Here is a 26,576-nt window from a genome sequence, read left to right on the forward strand (position 1 = left end):
GTACCAGGAAAGATACTGGGATAACGGCTGGTGGCCTGGTTTCTGGTCCAAGCTCCACCAGCGGAAGAATGTATAAATTTAGGTGAGATCATGGTATCTCTGTAGGACTCGACTTCTGTATCTAGCAAATGACAGGTGGGGAAAGTTCCCCTGTGTCTTTAAAATTCTACAACTCTCTGAAGCGGCCACCCCTTTAAGTCCTGACTCAATAAGGCATGGCAATCTGACTACACACCCATACATAAAACATTAGAGAGCACCGATTTGGCTATGCCATCCATTTACCCATCCCTTCCAGACAGCTGGAAGGGCACCGCTCAGAACAGATTAGTGATTTGAAGCAAACAACTGTGAAATCCCCAGGAGAGCCAGATGCACTTAATCCGGGGCTGGTTATCGGGTCATTTCTGATTCATAGCTCTTGTCTGGTCTTAATTTGCTTGTTAATAGCATGTCCTTGATCTGCCCCACTTCCCCACTTCCCACTATTGTCCATGCTCTGTTCCTCGGAGGAATTAAGATCGCCAAATGTCGCTCTTCTATGGAGAGATGGCTCAGCCCAGCCTCTCTTTGGTTTCTGGCCTCCTCACGCTAGGCTGGTCCCTGAATCTCCCACCCACCCACTGCTTCAATCAAGACACATACATTGTAGGAAACATCACTGAGTGAACAGGATACAAGTTTTATTATCTCCTTTGAAGCCAAGTATTGCCCTATTGAGGGGAACTTTGAAGTTTAAGGTCACTGCCCTTGGTGGCCTTTCCGGTGGCTGTCACCAGTCCATTTCTTACTTGACTCTCATTATAATGTCAAAGCAAACTAACTCTACCTATTGTGTTTGGAGTTTTTAAGATGTGTAAGCCTTGGCGACCACAAGAGAGTGCCAAAGTGGGAGCTGGTAAGTACCGCTAGGGAGAGCCCCAGCCACTGTCTCTTTGGAAGGCAGCTTGAGACCACAGGTCAGTTCAAACCCAGGAGTATGGCCGAGAGAACGGCAGCAAACAGCATCCCTCCACGGCGTCTGCTTTGAGTTCCCGCTTAAGTTGCTACCCTGACGTCCCTCAGCAATGGCTACTGGGAAGCGTAAGTAGATAACAAAAATGGTCCAAAACATGCACGCTTGCATTTGAGTCCATGGTTGGTTGGTTTTGTTTTGCTAGAAAACTGAGTACAGAGAAGAAATAATCACAGGAGAGAAACATGGAGCTAGAAGGCAGCTCAGAAGAACGTCTTTGTAATTGAAAAGTGTTGGCTACAAAGCAGATGTCCAAGAACAAGAGACTCAATAGATAAACGATGCATTTAATAAGGGAATACTCTATGCTCATTAAAATTCATGAATTTTAATGGCAACAGAGATGGCTCATGATACTCTATTATCTACAAGAATTGGGTTTCAAAATTTCTGTGTGGACTACACCATGAAACCTATACAAATATTAGAGTGCAGCTTATTAATGCTTTAAAAAAAATCTAGGATATAAAGCCAAATATGAACAATGTTTAGTTCTGCATGGTGGGATAATATATGTTTCTTTTCTTTTTTGTAACTATTAAAATTGAGCTTTCTTAACCAGGAAAAATATTTACACATAAAACATGCACTTAAGAAAAAAGAAAAACCAGGCATATGTGATAAAGAGTTCTGACCTGGCCGGCTACTCCTGTACTTTCTGCTTCTCATTCTTCGAGTGGGAGGTCTCAGGAATTTCACATGGTAGTGGGTGGTGCTATCTGTCATTTCAGCAGTTACTCTGGGTTACAAGCCTGTTCCCTCCAGCACCCCACACCCCAGGTCTGAAGAAAGAGCTAAGTTTGCATGTCTTTTTCAGGTCTTTTCAGCAGCAGCATTCTGGTAACTTGAAGCTGGCTGAGATTTGATAATTTATGCCCTAGAAACTGTCAAAAGTTCCAGAGAGTGTGGTGATAAATTGTGTACCCCAATAAAGCTTGCCAGAGGATCAGATGACAGAGCTAGCCACTAGATTAGATATAGAGGCCAGGCGGTGATGGCACACACCCTTAATCCTATCACTTGGGAGGCAGAGATCCATCTTGATCTCTGTGAGTTCAAGGCCACACTGCAAACAGAGCCAGGCAGTGGTGGCACAGACCTTTAATCCCAGTACTTGGAAGCACATACCTTTAATCCCAGGAAGTGACAGCAGGGCAGAGAAAGGTATACAAGGTGTGACAAAACAGGAACTAAAGCAGTTCAGAGGAGACCCTTTCGGGAGAGGACTCAACTCAGAGGCTTTCAGTCTGAGGACACAGGATTGGCTGAGGAGTTGGTGAGGTGAGGTTGGCTGTAGCTTGCTCTGCTTCTCTGATCTCTCAGCTTTTACCCCAATATCTGGTACTGGGGTAAGTACCATCTAAGACCATCTAAGAGTCTAACAATAAGAGAGCCCAAGCAGAGCCAGAAGAACAAGAACAATGCTAGATGGATCATCGTACCTAACTTCGAGTTATACTACTGAGCCATAGCTTGTGACCGACACAAAAACAGACTCGTGGTCATTGGAGTGAAATAAAGGGCCCTGAGACGAACAGCGATAGCCATGTGATATGTGACAAAGATGAAAAACAAAAAACAACTGTGCATTTGAGAAAAGACCATCTCTTTAACAAATGGCATTGGGGGAACCGAGTATCCATGTGTAGCAGGACAAAAATAGATCCCTATCTCTCACCCAGTACAAAAGTCAAGTCCAACAGGATTGAAGACTTTAAAGCAGGTCTTGACACTCTGAAAGCGTTAGAGGACAAGATAAGGGAAACACTTCCAGACACAGGCATGGGTAAGGACTTTCCGAATGGGCTCACTCAGGACATAGAGCCAACAGCTGACGCCGGGAACCTCTTTCTGCACAGCAATTGAGTGAGGAGACAGTCCTCAGGCTGAGAGGAAAGCCTTGCTGACTACACATCTGGCAGAGGATTGATATCCAGAATATTCAAAGAACTCAAAAAAAATTCAAATAAATAAACGGATGAATGAAACGAGCAGCGGGTTCTAAAAAGGTAAATTACAAACGACAAGTGTTCAACATCACTAACCATTAGAGAAACACAAATTAAAACTATGTGGAGACTTTATCTCACCCCAGTCAGAACAACATTGGTTCAGACAATAGGCAACGGGGGCTGGAGAGATGGCTCCGCAGTTAAGAACACTGGCTCTTAACCAGGTTGGGTTCCCAGCATCCACATGGTGGCTCACAACTGCCTGTCCCTCCAGTTCCAGGAGACCTAACTCCCTCTTCTAAACTTAGGTACCATGCTGTGGGATGGTCTTTCTGTATGCTGTGAATATGTGTTGCTACCATTGGTTAATAAAGAAGCTGCTTTGGCCTATTGGAAGACAAGTTAGAACCAGGCAGGAAATCCAAACAAAGATACAGGGAGAAGAAAAGCAGAGCTGAGAAAGACGCTGTGGGCCGCTGGAAGAGCAAGATGTAATAGAACACAGGTAAAGCCATGAAATGTGTGGCAATACATAGGTTAATAGAAATGGGTTAATTTAAGATAAAAGAGCTAGTTCGTGAGAAGCCTAGCCATAGACCAAACAATTTGTAATTAATATAAGCCTCTGTGTGTTTATTTGTATTGAGCAGCTGTGGGACTCAGGAAAACTTCTGCTACAGCACTAGGCTTGCAAACAGTGTACAGACATACAGACAAAACACTCAAACATATAAAATAAATAAATCTAAAAAATATTTTAATGTTTTTACTTAAAAGAAAACAACAAATGCTGGTAGGGATGTGGACAAACTGGAAACCCATTATACGCCACCGACAGGGATGTAAACTAGTGCAGCTGCTATGGAAGTCAGCAGGGAGGCATCGCTCGATACTAAAAATAGATCTGCCCTATGACCCTGCTGTACTGCTTCTGGACATTTAACCAAGGGACTCCAAGCCAACACATAAAGGGGATACTTGCACATCAGCCAATTCACAATGGCTGAACTGTGGGTTCCATAATTAACTTAGGTGTCCACCAACACAAGAATGGATAAAAGATATGCTACATATGCACAATGAATTTTTTTCAGCCATAAAGAAGAACAAAGTTATGTCACTTGCAGAAAAACTAATATAGCTGGCCACAATCATGGCAAGCAAACTTAGTCTCAGAAAGTAAACATTACATGTTTTATCTCACTTTATGTAAATACATAAAGTCATGTATGTATGGTGACAGGAAAAGGGAAAAAAGAGACTATTGGGAATGGGCGAGGGAAGTGCAGGGCAGGTTTTACGCCTTTATACTTGTATGGAGGTGTCCTTATAAAACCCAGCACCATGTGCAGTGAATAAATGCCAATGGAAAACGTCAGTAAAGCCAACGTGGTAGCACATACCTATAATCCCAGTACCCATTGGGAAGAGGCAGAAGGCACCCATGAGTTTGAGGCCAATCCGATCTACCTATAGAGTCCCAAGCTACACAGAACTAGGGGACACTGTCTCCAAAAACAACAACAAAACAAGGAGCTGGAGAAAGACTCACAACAGCCTGCAACTCCAGTGCCAGGGGCTCTGACACCGATGGCCTCTGTGCACAATAGTACTTACATGTACATGCACACAGCCACACATACTCACATACAAACATAATTAAAAATATTTTAAACCTTACAAAAAGAACACGCATACACACATGCCTTATACTAAGAACAATAAATTGGCCAAGCCCTCAACCCACTCCTCCTGCCCAAGAGCCAGTTATTAGACATTTAGTAGTACATGGTTGCTTGAGCTTTTGACACCTCCTCAGCTCCTGTCACCTTGTAACCTTTGGTGCCTCCAAGCAGCTATAGGCTCAGTGCCTGCACATCCCCCTCACCTCCAGAAATGACCTTCAGTCCCTCTACCTGGGTCTCAGTATAGCCAGCACTGGCAGAGACGTGAATCACTGGGCCCCAAACTGGAAACTCTGGGTGGGCTCAGCTACCTGGATCCAGCAAGGATGTTGCAAGAGAAGCTGGCATTCTCTCAAGTGTGCACAGAAAAGGGCATCTCTGGCCCCACAAAAGATAAACACACAGGATGTCAACTGTTCTCTTTAGATAAGGCCTGGCTTAAGGGAGGAAAAGTCAGATCTACTCCTACCTGAAACATTAATCTAATCAATAAAAAATTGGGAACCAAATATTGAGGTATTCAATATCTGATAAGATCAGAAAACAGGGAGCAGCCACAGTCGCTTTCTACCTCTACCATTTCTCTGTGTAAAAGGGCCAAGATCCTCTCTCAGCCCTGTCTTACCACGTCCTGTCTCTTTTCTGTCTACAGTCCTCCAGACCTCTATGGTCAGCTCGTGGCTAGCTCTGCCCTCTGACTCCAAGCAAGCTTTATTGTCAGAACACAAAGTATCACACAACATTTCCCCTTTTTGTCTAAATGAAAAGAAAAGGTCTTAACTAACATAGTAAAACTATGTACAATAAGTACAATAACTACATACAAATATATACAGGCAAGAATTACATTAAAAATGTCCATTTGCATTTGAAAAATTCAGAGAAAATACTCCATTATCTTTCCTATCTTGGTGAGTCAAAAGTGTTGTACCTAATTCACTTTCTATCCTAACTTGCATTACCAACCCAAAACTATCTTTTTATGTCTCTCAACCTTATACACTTTACATCTCTTTTGTGAGTTTCTTCTGAATTTGTTTGCAAGGAAAATTATAACTATCTAGTCTTCAACTCCACCAGATACTTGAGAAAGATATAATATTACTTGAGTAAACAGGAAGTGCAGAGCAAAGAACTTTCAAAACTAAGAAATGACAGAAACAGCTGACTGCCTGGAAAGTCACCCAAGGGTCTTCTGTAATATTGAGGCATCCATCTTCAGCCTACAGGCCTAGACTATGTGACAGACCATTAAAACAGGAATTTTGAAGAACTGTCCTGTCTTGTCTTGGCAAAATTCGGCAACCACTTTCTTTTCTGTCTTGCTTGCCCAATTTGGACAGCATACAGTCAGCAGTCAAGGCAAAGGCAGTTTCTTGCCAAGTGGCTAACTTTTGCCACAAAGAAAGTAAACTCTATATGGAGTTTCTTCAGTGCCCATCATCTTCTCTGAAGTAGACTGGTGCTGCCAGGAGCAGACATGTCTCATTATCATTAAAAAAAAAAAAAAGAACCTTGTATTATTAAAACATCTTAAATGCCATATTCTGTAGATATTTGAAGTGTTTGAAGACCTCTGTATATCTAAAATATATCTCTGTTTGACCTTGGAAGCATACCTAACATGACTACAAGTTTGATTGTAATATGTGACTAACTACTAACCTGCATTTCTTTATTATCCTAAATAGCTCGTAATAATAACTTTCAAGGACTAGAAATTTATATTACATTGTTAAATGAGCTGTATAGGTACAATACCTTAAACAAAAGTAGAAACGTATATATAGAATGTTCTAACAAAAATAACCTTAAATTTCTACCAATATACAAAAAATCCATACCAATGTAAAATATTTAAGACTAGTAGTTGGGTTTTCTTTTGTTTAAAAGTAGATTCAATAATCTACCCTTTTATCCTATCATTTCTATGTCCCCCCCCCCATTTTTTCTCTTCAGAACAAGATCCCTGAATCTAATCTCCTTTGTTCAGCTTTTTTCCTGACCATTATCAATAACAACTTGTAACCAACACCCCCCAAACAATGATAAATATCCATAACCCACTGAATGACCAAAAACCACCCACCTCACCTCTTGGGAATGTTGGCATCATGTTCTTAAAATTACTTCCTGCTGTCTGGGGGTGATGGCATCTTTAGGAAACCTTGAAAAAATGGGATAATTGTCAAGTCCTGGGGGAGGATAGCTGTATCATTTGTTGTCCAGTCTTTGTGTAATGGGAAAGTACAGGGCTTATCTCAAGTCCTGGCTAGAGTAGTCTGTGAGGCTGGACCATCTCACCTAGCCACCTTGAAATTGTCCTGAGCAGTTTATAGTTCAAAGCCAATTTTGTGGTGGCATTTGTCAGCTTAGTAGAGTTACCACTATGCAGGTGGAATTATTGCTAAAATACATCCTCCTTTTGGAGACTTCCAAAGGTCACTCTTAGGCATGGTCATGGTTCACTGCAGAAAATTTAAAAATTTAAATGTCATATGCAGCAGATTTCAAAGAGGTTAAAGGACCATAATTTGTTATGTACATCCATAGTACAAAAATTTAATTCTTCCTTACCTGATAGACTCAAACTCAAAATCATGTATAGGAAGCTAGATGAAGCCCTTTTCTAGAATTAGTTAGTACTCTATATGACCATTAATATCATGACAAAAAGTTTAAAATATATATATTTATTTTATAAATTTTTAAATAATATTTATACTTTAAGATTTAAAGAGTCAAAATAAAACCAAAGAATTATGAGATTAGTGGCAATAGAACAGTCGCTTAATTTTGGTTTTTCTTCTATCCCATATCAGGTGGCTCTTTTGACATGAGACAGAGATTTTGGGTTTTCCTTTAACAAGCATGCTTGGATTTAGAGAAGGAGAGAGCCATGCTCCAACTCCAAAAGCAGCTTTAAATTTTAATGGAACTGGGACTACAACAGACCATTTGCATTATGCGTCTATAGAGAACAGCAGAAACAAACATTTGGGAAGATTTATGAAATCTTATCCTGTTGGAAATGTGATATATCAATAGGCCAATTTACTCTTTTTCTTGAGACATTTTCTCTGGATGATTCGTCCTTTGTCTTTAGATGTCTCATTTGTCCAGTGGTCTAAATTCCTTAGCTGGATGCCTTCATTCTCCTGGAAAGACCAAAACAGAACCCTGCCCCAGCCCTAACATTGGGGAGTTTCCCTTTTGGCAAGTTATATCTGATCAAATGACAAGCATTTGTTAGTCGTATAAGTTGGTTTAGATTGAATGGTCACATTGCTTGATGAACTATCATCTCTTCTAATCAAGAGCTCTCTTGTTGGAATCAAACCTTTATCCATTTTGTAGAATGTCATTTATTCATATTTTTAACTTTGGCCTTTAATCATATATAGAAGTTTGCCAAAATATTTGCTTTATGGTTTTTCCTGAAATATTTGCTTTATCTTCTAAAGCTATTCTATCATCCTGAGCAGTGTGTTTTTTTACAATGGGAATTAGGTCCTTTAATTGCTATGGTGAGGAGTTTCTCCCACAATGACAGGGAATGACTGAACCAAATCTGACATGGGGGCCTGTGAGAGGCCCCCCTCAAGGCATTTCCTGATGATAAAGGGTTACCTTGTTGATCTGCATTCATTGGTCCAATGTTGGCCTTTGCCAAGCAAGCATCTTCTGCATATTCTAGAAGGAAGGGTCTTCTGTTTGGATTATTCCTAGAAAAAGCATTCTTTCTAGGAATGCCCTGCCTACAATCCATTTTTAGGTGGCCTTGTTTATTACTATTAAAACATCTGACATTTTGATTTTTCTTCAAGCCTCTGGAAATCACCTCTCTTATCCAAGCATCCTCATGGTTATGAGATTCAATATTAACTGTATCTCAGGTCCATTCTTCTATGGGTGTTGATCTTGCCTTTAAAGGCCTAATTACCTTTTTGCATTGTGAATTAGCATTTTCAAAAGCCAAAGATTCAATTATTATTTGTCTAGCTTCTAGATTTGGTGTCATTTATAGCTGAAGTCAATCTTTATAAAAAAAAAAAAAAAAAACAACCAGTGAAGGTTTCTTTTGATCCCTGTGAAACTTTAGTAAATGACTCAGTTCTCTTTCAGACTTCTTCAACTATGTCCCAAGCATTCAAAGCTGCTGCATGATGTAGAGCCAAGGTGTGGTCATCATATATAGATTGGCTTTATACATAATCACTCTCTCTAAGAATTTTATCTTGGGAAATTTCCATAACTCTAGCCCTACTTCATTGTTCATGGTCTTAGCCTCATCTTTCCACCAAGTCCTCCACTGTAATTGAGGACCAGATTCCAATACTTTTGTAACCAAGTCTTTCCAGTCTTATGGGATAATTCTGTTACTAGTTGACCACGAATTTAACATCAGCCTCATAAAAGGTGACTACATACCATATGAGACTATCACTTTCTTTTTTGTTGTTGTTGTTGTTGTTTGTTTTTTTGTTTTTTGAGACAGGGTTTCTCTGTGTAGCTTTGTGCCTTTCCTGGAACTCGCTTTGGAGACCAGGCTGGCCTGGAACTCACAGAGATCCGCCTGCCTCTGCCTCCCGAGTGCTGGGATTAAAGGCATGCGCCACCACCGCCCAGCTTACTATCACTTTCTTAAATCTCCTCAAATCTAACATTTCCACAGGAATCCAGTCAGCTCTTATATAGCCTTGGGGATACCTGTCATTTGGCAGTTGTTCATGTATGGTGACTGGATAAATTAAGGTTGTATTTTTTTTTATAAACTTGGGCTGTTCCTTTTTAATTTCATTTTGTAATGTGGAGGTTGGTTCTCCCTTAAATTCCTCTGTCTTTGTCTGAATATCTCTATTTTCTGTTTTAATAAGTTTTTCTAAGGCTTCTAACTATCAGTCAAAATTGCATTATTTTCTTTAGTAATTAGTTATAGGGCTTGCATATTATCAGTCAATTTCTCATATTTGGCATTGATATCAACCAACTGTTTTAGGGATAAAACAAGAATTACCAAACTGATAATAATTATAATTAACATTATGTAAATCACAGCTAAGTTAATTATCCCCTCATTTAATTGTTCCTTTTTTTGTTTGTTTTTTGTTTTTTGTTTTGTTTTTCGAGACAAGGTTTCTCTGTGTAGTTTTGGTGCCTGTCCTGGATCTCACTCTGTAGACCAGGCTGGCCTTGAACTCACAGACACAGAGATCTGTCTGGCTCTGCCTCCCAAGTGCTGGGATTAAAGGCGTGCACCACCACCAGGCTAATTGTTCCATTTTTAAATCACCCATTGTGGAATCATACAGAGACCTAACTCCCTCCATCACAATAGTGTTTCCCATTTTTTTAGTGTGGGAAACATCTCTCTCTCTCTCTCTCTCTCTCTCTCTCTCTCTCTCTCTCTCTCTTAACTAATTTCCCCCTTTAAAAAGTCCCAGTGGTCTCACCCAATCTGATGATGATGATGGTGAAGTGTGAGGCTGGCTGTCGCTGCATAGCACATCTGGAGGGGAACACAGGTGGTGCACAGCCTGGCTGATCACGTGGCAGCAGCCTGAGAAGGGGGTCCAGGGGAAGCCCACAACCCATAAGAAAAAGGAGCCAAGGAGCCAGCCATCTGAAAGACAGAGGTGGGGGAACCTGCCAAAACAGTACAGGTGACAGACAGGAAGTGGAAGCATGGAGCTGCCTGAAGGCAGAGCTGGCCACTGATGAGAGGCTAACTCCAACAGTGTTTGGAGCCCAAGCGCCTGTGGAGTTTGAGTTTGTGGAGATTGCTGTAGAGAGGCTACACCAGGAAAATCCCAGACTCACTCAGAGGGATTGGGGAAGAAAAGGGAAAGCCAGCCAGTGGTACAGTGGCTCTGGCTTGTGCAGCTCCTGCATGCAGCTCTGATGGGTGCTGGTAGCTGCAAAGCCAGGCGCAAGTGGCTAGTTTGTGAATTCATGCCTCAAAAGTTGGATGCCAGATGAAGTATTAATCTAATTCATCTTATCAATAAAAAACCAAGAGTCAGATATTGAGGTAAGATCCTGAAAGATCAGGAAACAGGGAGCAGCCACAGTCGTGTTCTACCTCTACCGTTCCTCTGTCCAAAAGGGCCAAGATCCTCTCTCAGCCCCGCCTTACCACTTCCTGTCTCTTCTCTGTCTGCAGTCCTCCAAACCTCTATGGTCAGCTTGTGGCTAGGTCTGCCCTGTTACTCCAAGCAAGCTTTATTTGTCAGAACACAATCAAAATATCACACAACCCCTACCTTCTAGACAGAAAGATCACAGAAATCATTAATGTTTTATCTCATCTTTTCTCCACCTTTCCATGAGAGAGATGCCTATTACTATTAAAGCCCTCTATACTGAAAGACTGTGTGCCGTGAAGCCCATTCTCCATACATACCTGTTATAATTTAAATGATATGGAAATACCAAGCATCAACATGTTTAATGCTCTTTTGGCATTGAATAATCAGTCCAGCCTAGCCTGGCCTCAAGCAGGGGCACACATTTTCATTCAAGGCTTCCCAAGCAAATCTTGGCAGCTCAGGTTCCCAGGCACATACTTTGTACTCAATCCAAGGGGGTGGTGGGTACAGAGGATCTGTTCTGATGTCAGACACTTGCCTGGGGCAGCCATCCAGTAGACAACGGTAGTCTTGGTTTGACATGTCACAGAATAGAAGGGACTTTGGGACATGCATTTTTCCCAGTACTAAGAAGAGAGAACCTCAAAGCAAGCCCGGCCCTTTATCCAGCCAGGTATGCTTGGGCTTCCTTCCCTCAGCCTTCCCTAAGGCATACATGCTGCTGTAATCTGGGGATCTGTCCTTTTCCAGCAGTTACCTCTTGGCTGTTAGGGAGGGACCCTCACCTCCCATGAAAGGGAGTTGTCTTTTAATCGGCACCAACAGAAGAGAGCAATCACATAAATAACATGCATAAAAATAAAAACCCCACTTGGCTCTGCCATGCACGGCATGTTCCAGGAGCAGCAGATTTGTTCCTCTAATTTGCTTTGGCTGCAATTAATATTAAAACGAGGTGGCAGGGAGTAGGGGCAGAGCCTGGTTTCGATGATACGTCGCAGCAGAAAACTGAGAGCAGTCAGCAACTGGAGCTGAGCTGTAGGACTATGAATGGCTGGCTCAGGAGCTATTGATATCGTAGAGGCTTCCCCATAAAGCCACCCAAGCCTCTCAACCCCAGGCAGGGCATTAGTTCGGGCTACTCTTGCTATGATAAAATATCATGACCACGCAGCTTAGGGAGGAAAGGATTTATGTGGCTTACCTTCCACAGCACTGTTCAACACTGAAGGAAGTCAGGACAGGAACCTGGAGGCAGGAGCTGATAGAGATGCCATGGAGGGGCGCTGCAGACTGGTTTGTTCCCCATGGCCTTACTCAGCCTGCTTTCTTATAGAACCCAGGACCACCAGCCCAGAGATGGCACCACCCACAATGTGAGCACTTCTTTCCATCAATCACTAATTAAGAAAATGCCCTACAGGCTTGCCTGCAGCCCAGTCTTACAGAGGCATTTTCTCAATTGAGGTTCCCTCCTCTCTGATGACTCTAGCTTGTGTCAAGTTGACATAAAACTAGCCAGCACAGCCAGCACCCCACCCAGACTGACTCTCAGAGGCTCCATGTTGTCCCTTAGCTGGGCACAGAGGAAAAACCACAGGCCACAGGGGAGTTCAGCCCAGCACAGTCACAGCATCCCTCCACCCAGAATCCCCGGGCCAGGATGTGTGTGTTGCAGGCCTTGGTCCTACTCTCCACAGCTTAAGAAGACAGAAACACCAGCACAGAAGAAGCAAGACGGACAGATGTCATTTTTGTGACAAGCTGCTAAACTTTATTCTACAAGAGAAAATTATCTTTATACTTTTAGCACAGCCTCTCTATCATGTCCCCCACCCCCATATCCAGCCCTATCCTAAAGGTCTCTAGAGGCTCTGCTAAGAGTTCTCTTCATCAGCAAAAACTCAGGTAATGTTGGAAGAGGCTCACTATGAATAACAAAGTATGCTCATGTCACTCAGGAAATTCCAAGGGTTTTAGAAATCTCTGTGCCAGGAAACTGGGCAAAGATCAAATGTATCTTTGATTCCAAGCCAACTTACTTACTGGTTCCCCTGGAGGCCCCTCCTTAATAAGTTATGGGCACATGAGTCTTCCTGCCAGTCTTCTGCTACCAGACAAACCCACCTAGGACAGAGACTAAATGAAACCACACTAACAGCAGCCTCAAGGCTGCCCCGGGGGCGCTTGTTCATTCAGACATTCAGAAATGCGTTGAGTTTTTTCAAGCAGCATGCTGGGCCAGACACATGCACTGCAAACCGCAGGACATGCTCCCTGCTCTCAGAGGACTTATACTCCAGCTAGGAAGACTGACACACCCACGTGGCTACTGCTCTGTGTGCTGGGTTACCAGACCATAGTGTGCTGGTAAGCCACACTCATAGCAATGGAAAGCCATGGGCAGGCTTTGCAGAGAAGCACCAGAGATGACACTTGAGATGAAGGGGTTGTACTTTTCTTTTTCTTTCTTATTAGTATATGAGAGAGAGAGAGAGAAACAGAGACAGAGAAGCAGACAGAGAGATAGAGACAGGCAGAGAGAGAGAGAGAGAGAGAGAGAGAGAGAGAGAGAGAGAGAGAGAGAGAACGAGAACATGAGTGCTGGTGCGTGTGGTGATATATGGTGTACCCTAATAAAATTTAACTGAAGATCAGAGAACAGAACAAGCCACTAGATTAAACGTAGAGACCAGGCAGTGGTGGCACACACCTTTAATCCTAGCACCCGGGAGGCACAGATCCATCTGGATCTCTGTGAGTTCAAACCCTGGACTACATGAGATTGACTCAGTCTAGGAGAGAAACAGAGTCGGGCAGTGGTGGCACACACCTTTAATCCCAGCCCTTGAGATCTCACACCTTTAATCCCAGTATTTGGGAAGCACACACACGCCATTAATTCCAGCACTAGGAAGGAAGTGATGACTGGGTGGAGAAAGGTATATAAGGGTGAGGAGACAGGAACTGAAGCTTTTTCAGGCCGAGGAGTTGGTGAGGTAAGAGGTGGTGGCTGTGGCTTGTTCCTTTGTCTCTCTGATCTTCAGGCAAATTTTATTAGGGTACACCATATATCACCACGGTTGCCATGTGTGGGGACTAGAGGACAGCTTGCAGGACTTGGCTCTCTGCTTCCGCTTTTCCCTGCTTCCCCTCACTCCAGTTGTCAGGCTTGTAGAGCTCGCACCTTTACCTGTGAGCCATCTCGTCTGCTCCATAGCTTTGCTTCTCAGGAGGAGCCCTCAGGCTGGAAAGACAGTTGTGCCAGCTGCCATGGTCTGGATGTGAACGGTTCCCAAAAGGTGTCTGGGCTGAAGGCTTAGTCCTCAGCTGGCGGACACAGATCTAAACCCAGAGAGGTGATTGAATGGAGAGGGCACCTCCTTCCCCAATGCATGAATCCCTTGACAGGTTCACAATCCAATGGCAGTATCGGAGGTGATAGAAGCTAGGAGGTGGGGCCTAGTTAGAGGAGGCAGGTCATCAGAGGTAGATCCTGGAAGGTACGTCTTTGAATGATGTATTGTTCCTATCTCACCCGTCTTTCTGCCTAGATTGAGGGGAACGGCTTTCCCCTGACATGAGTTTCTACCATGATAATCCCACCTTGCCACTAGACCTAAAAGCAATAAAGCCGACTGACCATGCACTGAAATCCACGGGTCAAACTAAATCCTGCTTCCCGGACATTGTTCTGCTAGGCATTGTCATAGTGATGGAAACTCTGACTAATAGGTCAGGAAGGGCTACATAAAGTCACTTAAAAGGCTCTTCTAGTGGCTTATGGTCCCAAGGATAGCTGGGACTAGACAGTGGTCACGTGTTCGACAGAGATGACAGAGGAAGAAAAGAATCAGGGAGTTAATCACTAAAGCAGGAGACAAGAGCCGTTCATAACATGCTAGGGATGTATCTCAGTGAAAGATACCTGCCTGGTAGTCACAAAGCCATGAGATTTGATTCCCAGCACCAAAATAAAAGCTCTTCGTGGGGAAGATAATCAAACACCACAGTAGACCTAACCACAGCCCAGGGCACCTTCCAGGGCAATTGGAGATCAGAAGTGATCCTGCTGAACTGAAGTTGGAGGTCAGGAAAGCTGCAGAGAAGAGACTTGCACACCTCTACAGGACAGAAAGCGATTGGCTCAGCCTAAAGGCTTGCCCACATTCAAAAGCCTTGAGGTGAGGTCACAGGTAGGTGGAGGAGCAGGACCTGAGTGATGTGACGTGGAAGACAAGCTAAGAATTTCCCCCAAGACACTTCATGTTGGGAACGAGGGAATCCTAACTGTACAATAAGGCTTACCTGGATGATCGATCTCTCTGTCTCTCTGTCTCTCTCTCTTATACACACACACATGGGGGGGAGAGAGAGAGAGAGAGAGAGAGAGAGAGAGAGAGAGAGAGAGAGCACAATCAGGCAAGCAGGATGAAGAAGGCCACCTGGAGCTCTCCAAGTACCTATGACTTATGACCTCCCTCCTTGAAAGGTGGATCGATCCCAGCAGGCCACCTCCAGGGAGTGTGTGGCTTCCATGAAGGAACAGGGGACTGCAGTCAAGAGCTGCTGATATCAGGGCCTAACTAGAGAGGCATCTGTTGAGTCCCTCCCATCCCTGGGGAATCTGACAACTGGGTTGTATGTCTCCCCAGATCTCAGCATTCTGAATTCACAGAAGGAGGAGACAATGAATCCAAAGGTCTGCCCTTGCAAACAGAAGAGACCAGGGCCTGGTCAATGCCTGCTGTCTGCAAGGGAGAGTCCTCTCAGGAACCACAGGGTGTTGTGGAATATTATTTTAACTAGGCAAAGGTGCGTTATATTTGTTTCTGCTACATTTGATTAATTGTGAAAAGATGTGTTGCTGTTTCACCTTGCCTGCCTCAGGCACCTGGTTGGTTTAATAAAGAGCTGAACAGCCAATAGCTAGGCAGAGAAAGGATAGGTGGGACTAGCAGGCAGAAAGAATAAAAAGGAGGAGAAATCTAGACATGAGAAGAACAAGAGAAGAAGAGAGAAGAAAATGAGGAGAAAGAGACATGCCCCAGGCAAGAAGCCAGGCAGCTGGCCAGCCAGACTCGAGAAGCAGCGAAAGTAAGCTATACAGAAGGAAAGAAAGGTAAAAAGCCCCTAGGCAAAAGGTAGGTAAAGATAAACAGGTTAAGTTAAAAGAGCTAGCCAGAAATGAGCCTAAGCTAGGCTGAGCATTCAAAACTAATAATAAATCTGTGTCATGATTTGGGAGCTGGTTGGCGGCCCAAAAGAAAAAGCCTGCTTCAACAGGGGGCATACCCACACCTCTCTCCAGACACATGATGGGGTATGAAGGCCAGAGACATGACTTCCTGGTCCCTGGGTGCTCTGCCTTTAGAGCCCCTTCACCTTTAACATATAGGTTTACACAGCCCAGAACTTTCACCAGCAATGGAAAAGCTCGCTCAGTTTGTGATTGGGCTTCAGGGAAATCAGCTCCAGGAAGATCTGTTGAGTATCTGTTGCAGACCTGGCAGAGCAGATACGTGCTCTGTGGGCAGCTGGTTTGTTTAGAGCTTGTTGAGATAGATGTGGGACCTCCCTTCTTTGTAATGCTCACAGCATCCCTCCATGGCAGCTGTTAAAATCCCGGTGTACAGGTGAGAAAAAAAAAAAAAACTGAGCCCTATCAGAGAAATAACCTGTCCGAGATCACATGGACATGCCATGTCATGGTAGTGCCACAACTATACACGCAATCTAACTTCTAGAACCTTCTCTTTCTCCTCCCTCCCTCCAGTGACCTAGTCCCTGCCTTTAAAGTTTTTGGTCTCACCAGAGAGAGAAAATAACAGGCGTGAAACGGTGACTAACATCAGCGGCAGCAAAGCCTCGTCCAAGAGGGTTTGAAGGAAAGAGCCAGCTGTGTGTCTGGAACCCCACACTTCTTGTCACATTTCTCCGATATCTGGTGAGAAATGATAAATAGTATCCTCTCTCTATCAATACCACTCAATGAAAGAGCCCATAAATAAATACAGCCATGTGTCATTTCATGGTGTGATGCATTGTTAGAAATGAGTTCAGCTATTCCGTCATTGGTCATTGATTCAGCATCATAGGGCTACCTAGACACCTCTGGATGGTAAGAGTCACTGCTGGTGGCTTCTCATACACCTGAGAAATGCAGCAAAGATGACGTAGGAGGGTGCTGCCTGTGTCCACAGCATGCTGTTGACTGGGACCTGTTTTTATTATGGGGTTGTTTGTTTTTGTTTTGTAAGAAGGAACACACTCTGCAATAAGCATACATAGTATAATGTCATAAATGTACAACCTGCTAGCACCGTTGCTGGTCACATTATCTAGTATTACATATCACATGCAACTGTAGGTGCTGTTCGCTATGACTGGCAGTTCAGTACACTTGTTGGCATGAATATTACTATTAAGTATTTATTTAATATGTAATATAAATATTACTAATAAAACGTGTTAGCGCTATTCCTCATGCTGTGATATCACAGTAGAGATGATGTCACCAACCTACATTCTACTCCTACAGGACCACTGCTGAACACAGTCTGAAATAAGCATACACAGTATAATGTCATTGACTGGACCATCGTTATATACGTCACATACACACACACACAATGGCACTGGCATTGCTCTAAAGCTGGAGGTGGGGTGCACCTATGTTCCCAGCCACTTGGAAAGCTGCAGGGATCACGTGTTTAAGACCAGTAGTTCAAGAGCAGCCTGGGCAACATAGAGCACATCTCAGAAAACAAAACAGGAGTGTGATGATGCGTGCCTGCAATTCCAGCACTCAGGAGGCTGGGGCAAGGGGACGGTCTCAAGTTCAAGGCCAGCCTGGGCTACACAACAAGACCTTGTCTCTCGAAACAAAGTAAAAGCCTCCATGAGGCATTGTAACACTATTATTTTTAACTGAATTTCAATTTTTTTGGATGCTATCTAAAAACCTGAGCTCTTGCCTCCTGCAGAGAGAGATTAATACCAGGATAGTCCTACGTTGCCTTGGAGACGTCTGCAGGACCATCCTCCATTCCATCAACCACACCTCTTGGATTTCACAAGCTTCCCCAGACCTCCCAGCCCATTCGCCTGTGCTGTGCTGGCCCGCCCTCCTTCAGTCTGCCCTCTCCCTCCCTTTGGTTTCCCACTGTGGTCCTGTTAACGCAGAGCATTTTTCTTGAATCGTTGCCCATTTTCACACATTCTCAGCCATCCTCCTGTCCCCCACTTGGGCTCCATTCTCTCTCCTCTCCCCCATTTACCCGTCGTTTCTGCCTCTTCCTCTTCTCTTCTTCCCTCCTTTCTACCGACTTAGTCTTTGGATTTGAAACCTCCAGAAGCGTGAAGTCAAGGCTGATAAGCTAGCTGCTGGGCTACTAATGCTCTTCCTCTGGGGCATTGGTTCTCAGCCTGTGGGTCATGACCCTTGAGGTCACGTATTGGATATCTTGTATATCAGCTATTTAAAGTAGATTCATAGCAGTAGCAAAATGACAGTTATGAAGTAGCCATGAAATAATTTTATGGTTGGGGGTCACCACCACATGAAGAACTGTACTAAAGGGTCACAGCATTAGGAAAGTTGAGAACCCCTGCTCTAGAGAAAGGCACATTTGGAGTCTTGAAAAGAAATTAGACAGGATAAAGAGCCAGAGCTGTCAGCCATGGGGACCTTGGGTCCTCCTCCTGCTGCTGCTGCGGCTGCTGCTGCCGCCGCCGCCGCCGCCGCCGCCGCCGCCTTTAACATATGCATCGGCTGCAGCCTTTGCTGGGGGGTCTGCTGGCTTGTTCCTGGACACCTTCTGGGAAGTGCCCGAGTCTGGGACCATGGAGTACAGCCTGCTTTACTTCTCTCACGGGATGAAATATCCAAAAACCGTTTCCTCCCCGATCAGCTGATTCCTGTGACTAGCTGATTCCTGTGACGAGGCCATTTCCATCAATGAGTTGAATAATTTCTATTTGAGAACACATTTCCCCATGAAACTGAAACAAGTTATTCTCCTTGTGGCTGAAAACTGGTAGCCCAGAAACATTTTTATCATCCTGCAATGGGCTATCATGCAGAAAAAGGAAAAAAGCGTGCTAACCGGTATCTGGGGCCCCACAGACTTTGATTTCACCCGTACCTCCACTACTTGACCACCAGTGGAACCCTGGCCAAGGGCTCTTAATGCTTCGTCTAAAATGAGGGTTGAAACCCCTCATGAAGCCACATGAGGAAAACCAGGAAGCACATGACATGTGTGTAGCCAGCGCGGTCGCTAATTTCATGTCAGTTTGGCTGGACCATGGCGTCTCGGTATTTGTCAAACAGTCTGAGTATCTCTGTGAGGAGGCTTTGGGATTTCAGCTAGGTGAGTTTGAGTAAAGCTTATTGCCCTACTTCATATAAGTGGGCCTCACCCAACCAGTCAAAGCTGGACAGAAGAAAAGAATCCAGCCTTATCCAGCACCAGAGGGCTCCTCACAAACAGCCTTTGAAAGTCACCTGTAACAAGAGTTCTTCCTAGTTCTAGAGTTGGTTAAATATCCGCGACTTCCCACTGAGTTTGGGCTTGCCAGCCTCCACGTTCACCTGAGCCACTTCCTTCCAGAATCCATTCCTGTCTACAAACGCCCTCCCTGATGGTTCTAATTCAACACCCATTTCATAGAAAGTATCCAACAAGACTGTGGGTTTTGATTTTGAATTCCTCACTGTTGCCATCTTTTCTGTAGCGGTGGCCAAGGAGGGGGGAGGGGAGGGCCTGGTTGGAAGAGAGGAAACCTCACATTCTATGTGACAGACCCGGCCTCCTCACTAGTAACCTGTGGCCCCCAGGTGATGAAGTCAACACAAGGGACCAATTTACAGGAAGCTACTCTCCATCTACTACACCCAGAGGCAGCACCAACTTCTCAGCGCTGAGCCAAGGTCCCCAGGCTGACCTCTCTCCTTCCCCAGGCAAGCATTCCCTCCAGGACACTCCCCCTCTGTGACCAACTGTGACTAGCAAGCACAATGGGCCTCTGCCTGGACTAGCATTCTGACTGTCTTGCTCTCTTCTTTTTACTCTGAACAACCCTGGGCACATCAGAGCTCCACCGTAGCCCGCCGCCAGTCCAGGAACCTGCTTAGGAAACCCATCTCTGGACTCCCGCACCTCAACAGGCTCCAGAACTTACACGTGATGGCCTTGTAAGATTTGTCTGAAATGTCTCAGTAATGCTACATGAAGGCCAGGGCCCGTATCCAGCTCATTCTCTTCCCTCACAGAGCTCAGGATAGCATTGAGTCGAATACATGGTCCGTACTCAACATTCAGTAGAGAATGACGAGATCTTCCCCATCTCAACTCCTAGGCTTTGTGTACAATAAAGGTTCAAATAGCCTTTGGCAGCTAGCCAGAGCAAAGGGGCCTCACAGTAAAGTTAAGGGGCCCCTTGGAAAACAGCAAGTTCCCATGCTGATGGCTGCCAGTCCTCTGCGGTGGTCTTTATCTCCAGAATCATTGGAAGTCTGAAGAATCCCCTTCCCCCTTGGTTGCTCACATTTGCAGATCGGATGGGAGTGGGTTCTTCGACTGAGCCATCTAGAAGCAGAACGTGAGGCAAGGCTTCAGCACGCTTGATTGATGGGAGGGTGCACACAGGAACGGGGGTGTGGGACAGCCTAGGAAGGAGCTGTGCAAGGATGTCTCAGCTCAGGGGCAATCTCAGCTTGATCCTTGGGGAGCTTCGGAGCACAGACTTCACGGTGAACTTCCTGTCACCATGAGGTGACAACCACCCTCCTTGGAACTGAAACCCCTCAGTGTGAACAAACATCATTGTTGGGATCCAGCTTTTCAATTCCAAGCCAGTAAGCTATGTCTTTGAGCTGTGTCTTAGCAGAAAGGAGCCAAGGCCAGTTGGTGCTCGTCCATCCAGGGATGGGCTCTAGGGAAGGTGCATATACACCAGCCCAGAAAAGGGATTTGGAAGGCAGGCAAGGGGTGGGCATCTGATTGCATTCACTGGGCAGGCAAAATCCAGCGAAGCATCTCTCTGCTGCATCCCGCAGGGCCTGGAGGCCCTGGTGGCTGCATTCCTTGCCCCTTCTAGAGCCCCCTAAAGAAGGCCTAGCTCAAGCCAGCCTGGAGTCTGGTTTGGATAACACCTGACTGACTCCCTCCAGCCTCTGTTGGCTTCCTGCTTGTTTGTGACTCAATTAAATTAACAAACTGCTTTCCCTGCCCAGACTCTTTCTGCTGCCTGGATTTTAGCATATGTCAGTCAGGGTGGCTCAGCTTCTCCAGATGGCAGTGAGCACGCTCCACAGACCTAATGCCAGCTCGTGGCCAGGGAGTCCCAAAGACTCAGACACAGAAGCGTACAGGAGAGAGGAGGAAACTGGGTTAAGCAGGAGAGGAAAGGAGAGAAGAAAGGAACAGAGGTGTGGAGTAGGGCACAGAGGCAGCTAATGTTCTTCCTCCTAGAGACACCAGCAGCTGCTGAGGACCCCGTTTTCCTGTGGAGAAAGCCCTCAACTCCAGAAGATTGGTAGGGACATCAAATAGTCTCAAATTTAGTTGGAACCTGAGGCCTGAGTCTCACCCCAGACCCACAAAATCAGACTCCTTGATGGGCACAGCAATCTGTATTGTTGGTTTATTTAATGTATATGGATGTTTTACCCACATGTATGTCTGTGTACCATGTGTATGCCTGGTACCCAAGGAGGCAGGCAGAGGGCATCAGATGTCCAAGGACTGGAGTCACAGCAGTCATGAGCTACCAGTGTGGGAGCTAGGGATCCAACCTGGGTCCTCCCAGTGCTCTTAACCACTGAGCCATTTGTCCAGCCCCAGAGATCTGTTTTAAGCAAGCTTCTCAGATCTGATGCCCACTCAGGTGTGAGAGCCTCTCCTGGGCATTCAGCCCTCCTTCTGGGACACCACAGAGGTGACTGTGTTCTGGGTCAGCTGGAGTTGACCATCCCCCAGGTCAACTGCAGGATGTTGTCAAGCCCAACCATGAAATGAAAATGGCGACCAGGAGAAAAGGGTGCTGCTTCAAGACTCCAAGGGTTCTTCAGCTGGCCCGTGACAGCTCAAAGTGACAGGCTTTAAGTTCCCATCGGGGAAGGCCAGAATGGAGAGGAGACACTAAAGGGAGGGAGGCCTGAGCCCAGCTACAGGAGGAAAGGCAAATTTGGGGATTAAACGGTGTCAGGTCCAGGATCAGAAGAGGGAGGGAAGTGGGGAGGAAAAAGAGAAGGAACATGGGGAGGAGGATGGGAGAGGGAGGCTGGGGAACAGGTAATCAGCTAGTCTGGGGGGGGGGTGTCCAAAAGACCCATCATCATTGTCCAGCAGAAATGCTGCTCTTCTGGATTCTGGACCAGGGCGATAGGCTGGTGAGAGGCCAGGGACCAGTTCAACAGGTATGGGAATCAAGCTTATCCCACGAATCTGGCATTGGGGTTGGGTAGATAACAGAGAAAGTACTACCCATGCCACTGGAAACACATGTCTTGCCTAGACCATGCAGCAGCCACCAGAGTCCAGCCTGGAGCTGTGCCAATTGGTGTGGCTCCCACTGTCCCCTTGGCTGGTACACCAAGGGAAGCCCTATGTCTAGATGGAGGGATGGCATGGCAGGTCCTGCAAGATAAGCTACAAGAAGCCTAGATATTGCCCGAGTATTCAGCAGTGACCCATCGGGAATGGCAGTAGGATAGAGGGACTGCCATCATGGTAGGCACGCTGCCTGGAGCTTTCAATAAGCCCCTGCCTTCAGCAATATGACATATCTAACTTCTGTACTTGGCACAACATGCAGCTGAAGCCTGCCCCACCCCTACCACCCATTAAACAATCTTTGTGGAGTCTCCAGCTAGGAGGTAGAGGATGGGAGACAAGGCAAACACGTAGCAGATTCCAGCTCTCCCAGTCACAGCTGTATCAGGAAGGTAGCTAGTGTGAGCTGAGTGCTTAGCCATCTCCTGCTCATCAGGTTAATTTCACCTTTGGCCTTGAGAGGCAGCTTCAGCTCTTCTCACTGCTGGCATCCTCCAGATGTCCTCAAACACCACTGTACTAACTTCTACTTGAAAAGAGCAACAACTCAACAAAGACATGTCGGGGGCATGGCCAGTTTTCCTCTTGGAACCTCCAGTGCCCAACTCTTGCCTTCTTGTTGATATGTCTGGACATTGCGTATCAGCCTCCTTCAGCTGTAAAGCTGTGGTAGTTTGAATGTAATTGGTCCCTATGAGCTCATTGGGCATGGCACTATTAGGAGGTGTGGCTTTGTTGGAGTAGGTGTGGCTTTGTTGGAGTAGGTGTGGCTTTGTTGGAGTAGGTGTGGCTTTGTTGGAGTAGGTGTGGCTTTGTTGGAGGAAGTGTGTCACTGTGGAGGTGGGCTTTGAGGTCCCATAGATGCTCAAGCTTTGCTCAGAGTGAGACAGACCACTTCCTGTTGCCTGCAAGATGTAGGACTCTCAACTACCTCTCCAGCACCATGTCTGCCTGCACATGGCCATGCCCTGCCATGATGATAATGGCCTGAACCTCTGAAGTTCCCAATTAAATGTTTTCCTTTGTAAGAGCTGCTGTGGTCGTGGCATCTCTTCATAGTAGACAATAGAAACCCTAACTAAGACACCAGTACATTAGGAAAAGTAGTTCCTTCTTCACTTTCAATTTCAACAGAAGGACTATACTGGGCTTTTTTTCTCCTTGTATCTCTATACGATTGAAAGTTTTGTTGATTTAATCACAGAGAAAGTGTGTCATTTGAGTGTTTTAAAAATGATAAGGAAAAAACTAAAAGAATTTATAAAAAGCAATTACTTGGACCAAACTTTTTTTTCTTATTTTATTTCTATGTGTGGTAGTTTTGGACCTTAAAAGGAAGAAATGGATTCCTTCCTGGGGCTTTGAGCCCCATTCCCAGAATTCACTATCTCCTGGGGGCCCTGGGGGTGGTGGGGGGGGGGCAGGAGTGCTCTTTGCTTACCATTGGCAGCTGAGCAGCAAAAACGATTGATTTTTCCATCTCAGTTGTCAAATGAGGTGGTGGTGGAGATTAAGGAGCATTAAGTGATGATGTTAAAGAATATGTCCTCCAGTGCCCAGTATGTTCAGAATGGAAACAGGGATTGAAGTTAATAGGATGCTTCTATAAATCTGGTCATTATTTGAGTGAGTTCCCAAGTAATTCAGTAGGAAACAGCTCTAGTTTACTTAACGACGCTTGCACATCTCAGTGTCCTGAATTGACAGAAGTCACTTCAGAATGACCCCAGTCTTCTTGTTAAAAGCAAAAATAGATACAGCTTGCCTCATCCTGGAAGAAAGAGAAGCAGAAGCTAACTCCGGTGGTGCCCCCCACTTTTATCTCCCATCCTCATTTTCACCTCACCCCCCAGAATGGGACATTAACCCCTCCTTTCTTAGACAAAGCTTAGAGGCCACGCACAGCCGAGGCGTACCATGAGAAGGCCATGGACGACCCTGGGCTACAGAAATCGGAGTGAAGGAGGTTTGTGGAGACGACCGTGGGGAGACCGTGGGGAAACCAGGAGGATGGTCCAACAGGATGAGAGCATAGGAACTGGGCTAGGGAGACACAGTGTGCAGAGCCTGCCTAAGCAACTTCTACCTGGTTCCTCCTTGTCGTTTCGTGGTTTGGGTAGTGTGAAGACGGGACATATTGACAGTCACAGACCTGGGAGTCAGTCTGACTGCCTGTTCGAGGCTAAGGCCCAGGAGGAGAGAGCTGGATCTCACATGGGTTCAGAGTGGTTCTGGGTGAGTGAAATCAGCATCAGGGAGTGAGTGGGCCTGGAAATGGAGACCTGCTGGACCTGTCACAAACACCCTGAGTCCACATTGTCGGGTGTCTGAACAAGGGAAGTGCTGGGACCAACCCTGTACCTCAAGGAGATGGGAGATGCTGCCCTGCACCCTCTCCCCACTAGCCCCCCCCCCCCCGCCCCCACCAGATCCTGGAGAAAAGTATAGTATCAAAAGGCCTAGAACTTTTTTAGGGCTCAGGCGTGTTTGATTTGAGGCACAGCACCCAATACTAAAGGGAAGGACTAAAGTACAGTCAGGCTAGGGAACTGAAATGGGTTCCAGGGATTACCCTGAAGGTAGGGCTGCTAGATAAGATACCAGGATCAGCCTGGGAGCCCTGGCAGACAATCAGGAAATGGCCTGTCAGTCCATGGACCCCCTAGGAGTTGCGTTCTGGCTTTCTTTGTTAAATCTTGTCAACCTTTGCTGTAGGAAACATGTGGGTGGTTTTTATTTCCTTCTCAGACTGCGGATTTGCTATCTTGTGGACAAGTATTGTTTTGGTATCGTGGAGGAAAATCACAATTCACATGCTCTAATTCCTGAGTAAGTCTTACTGTCGAGTCCGGAGACAGGGAGGGACCCTAGAATGGCTTGAACTGACTGCAGCACCGTTTATCCCAGACGGCAGCGGCTGTCTGTGCCCTCATAACTCCCATCAATTCCTGTCACCTCCAATCTCCATAAAACTCCAGGTTCCCTTTCTCCCCTCCCTCTCTCCCTCCGTCCCTCCCTCCCGGGTAAATCCATTAACTGCCTTGGAACCTTGAGGCCCCGGGTCTTATAGATCTTGCCTGTCCATCAGGCCTGTCCTGGGAGAAAAGAGGCCTCAGCTCCTTTGTCTGCTGATCTTTCAGATTACGCACTCCCACATCTTTCCTGTTCCAGCCAGGGAGCCCGTGAGCATCCTTACGAAGAGATTCTGTATCCAGCCCAGCCCTCACTATAGAGGGGGATGGGTTCTATGACCTTAACAGTACCAAAATCCATGGATATTCACATCTCTTCTTGTGGTTATTCACAAGTAAACCTACACATACTCTGTCAGACACTTTAATCCATCTTTAAAATCTAGGGAGAATGCCTAAAACAGTTTTAATGTGATATAAATGAGTTGCATTTTTATTTGTACCAGTTTTTATTGCTGCTTTGTTCTCTTTTATTGGCCATTTTTTTTTTCAACATTTTGGACTCAAGATTGGTTAGTCAGTAGACACAGAACCTGTGGCTATGGAGAGCCAATTGCAAAATCATGTAGACAGCAAAATTCATAATCTTATACCAATGTCAAATCCTTGCTAACTTTTAACCTGTTAAAAAATCTCAATAGAAGTTTGCTTTTTAAAAAAATACATGTATAAGCATATACATTGGACATTGGTATGCAAATATTTACCTTGAGAGCTTCGTAAAATATTTAAAACCCGAGACTATTATCCGAGCACTCATCTGAATCGCACTCTTTAGTGCTAATTATAAACAACCCAGTCTGGCCCTTGTCTTTAATGGCTTTATAAGTGCTAGGCTTGCCTTTCCAATTAGACTATAAACTGTCTTTTGCGTCTCTAATATCTCTCCGAGCACCTGCTATCGAGTGGGCCTTGGTAAAAGTTTAATGATATGTCTGACTCCACAGGGCTTGGGTCTTCGGTTTGCTGCTGCTGCTTCCCGCGGCCCCCACTCGGGTCCCATCCACCAACCATTAGAAACAACCGCTTTCCCTGAACTCTCACTGTGTTTTCCACCCGTCACTTTTAACAATGATATCCCCCATGGACAAATTACACACTAGAGTTAACCGGAGCATCATTCAGCATCACACTTTGCCTTTTAAGTACACCCAGAGTAAATCTCCACCTACCTCGAGATGGGCTATGGTCAGCGTGAGCTCCCACTGTCTCGGAGCGTTAATGTTTTCAAATATCATCGTCAACGTAACTTGAGTAGCAGGTGTGGTCATGATGCCATTCAGAGGAACGAGAGAGATCTTC

The 26,576-nt window shown here is 45.4% G+C and overlaps 1 long non-coding RNA gene across 1 annotated transcript; it reads right to left on the minus strand.

Annotated features, from left to right (window-relative positions):
• Positions 1 to 5,837: 5,837 nt before the first annotated feature.
• LOC143269502 (uncharacterized) lies at positions 5,838 to 26,576 on the minus strand. The gene is made up of 3 exons (XR_013045929.1): positions 26,447 to 26,576; positions 6,747 to 6,819; positions 5,838 to 6,117 (listed from the first exon to the last, which is right to left on the minus strand). It is a non-coding gene; the product is annotated as an uncharacterized LOC143269502 (long non-coding RNA).

The sequence above is a fragment of the Peromyscus maniculatus genome, chromosome 19 (genome assembly GCF_049852395.1).
Source record: "Peromyscus maniculatus bairdii isolate BWxNUB_F1_BW_parent chromosome 19, HU_Pman_BW_mat_3.1, whole genome shotgun sequence".
Taxonomy (NCBI): domain Eukaryota; kingdom Metazoa; phylum Chordata; class Mammalia; order Rodentia; family Cricetidae; genus Peromyscus; species Peromyscus maniculatus.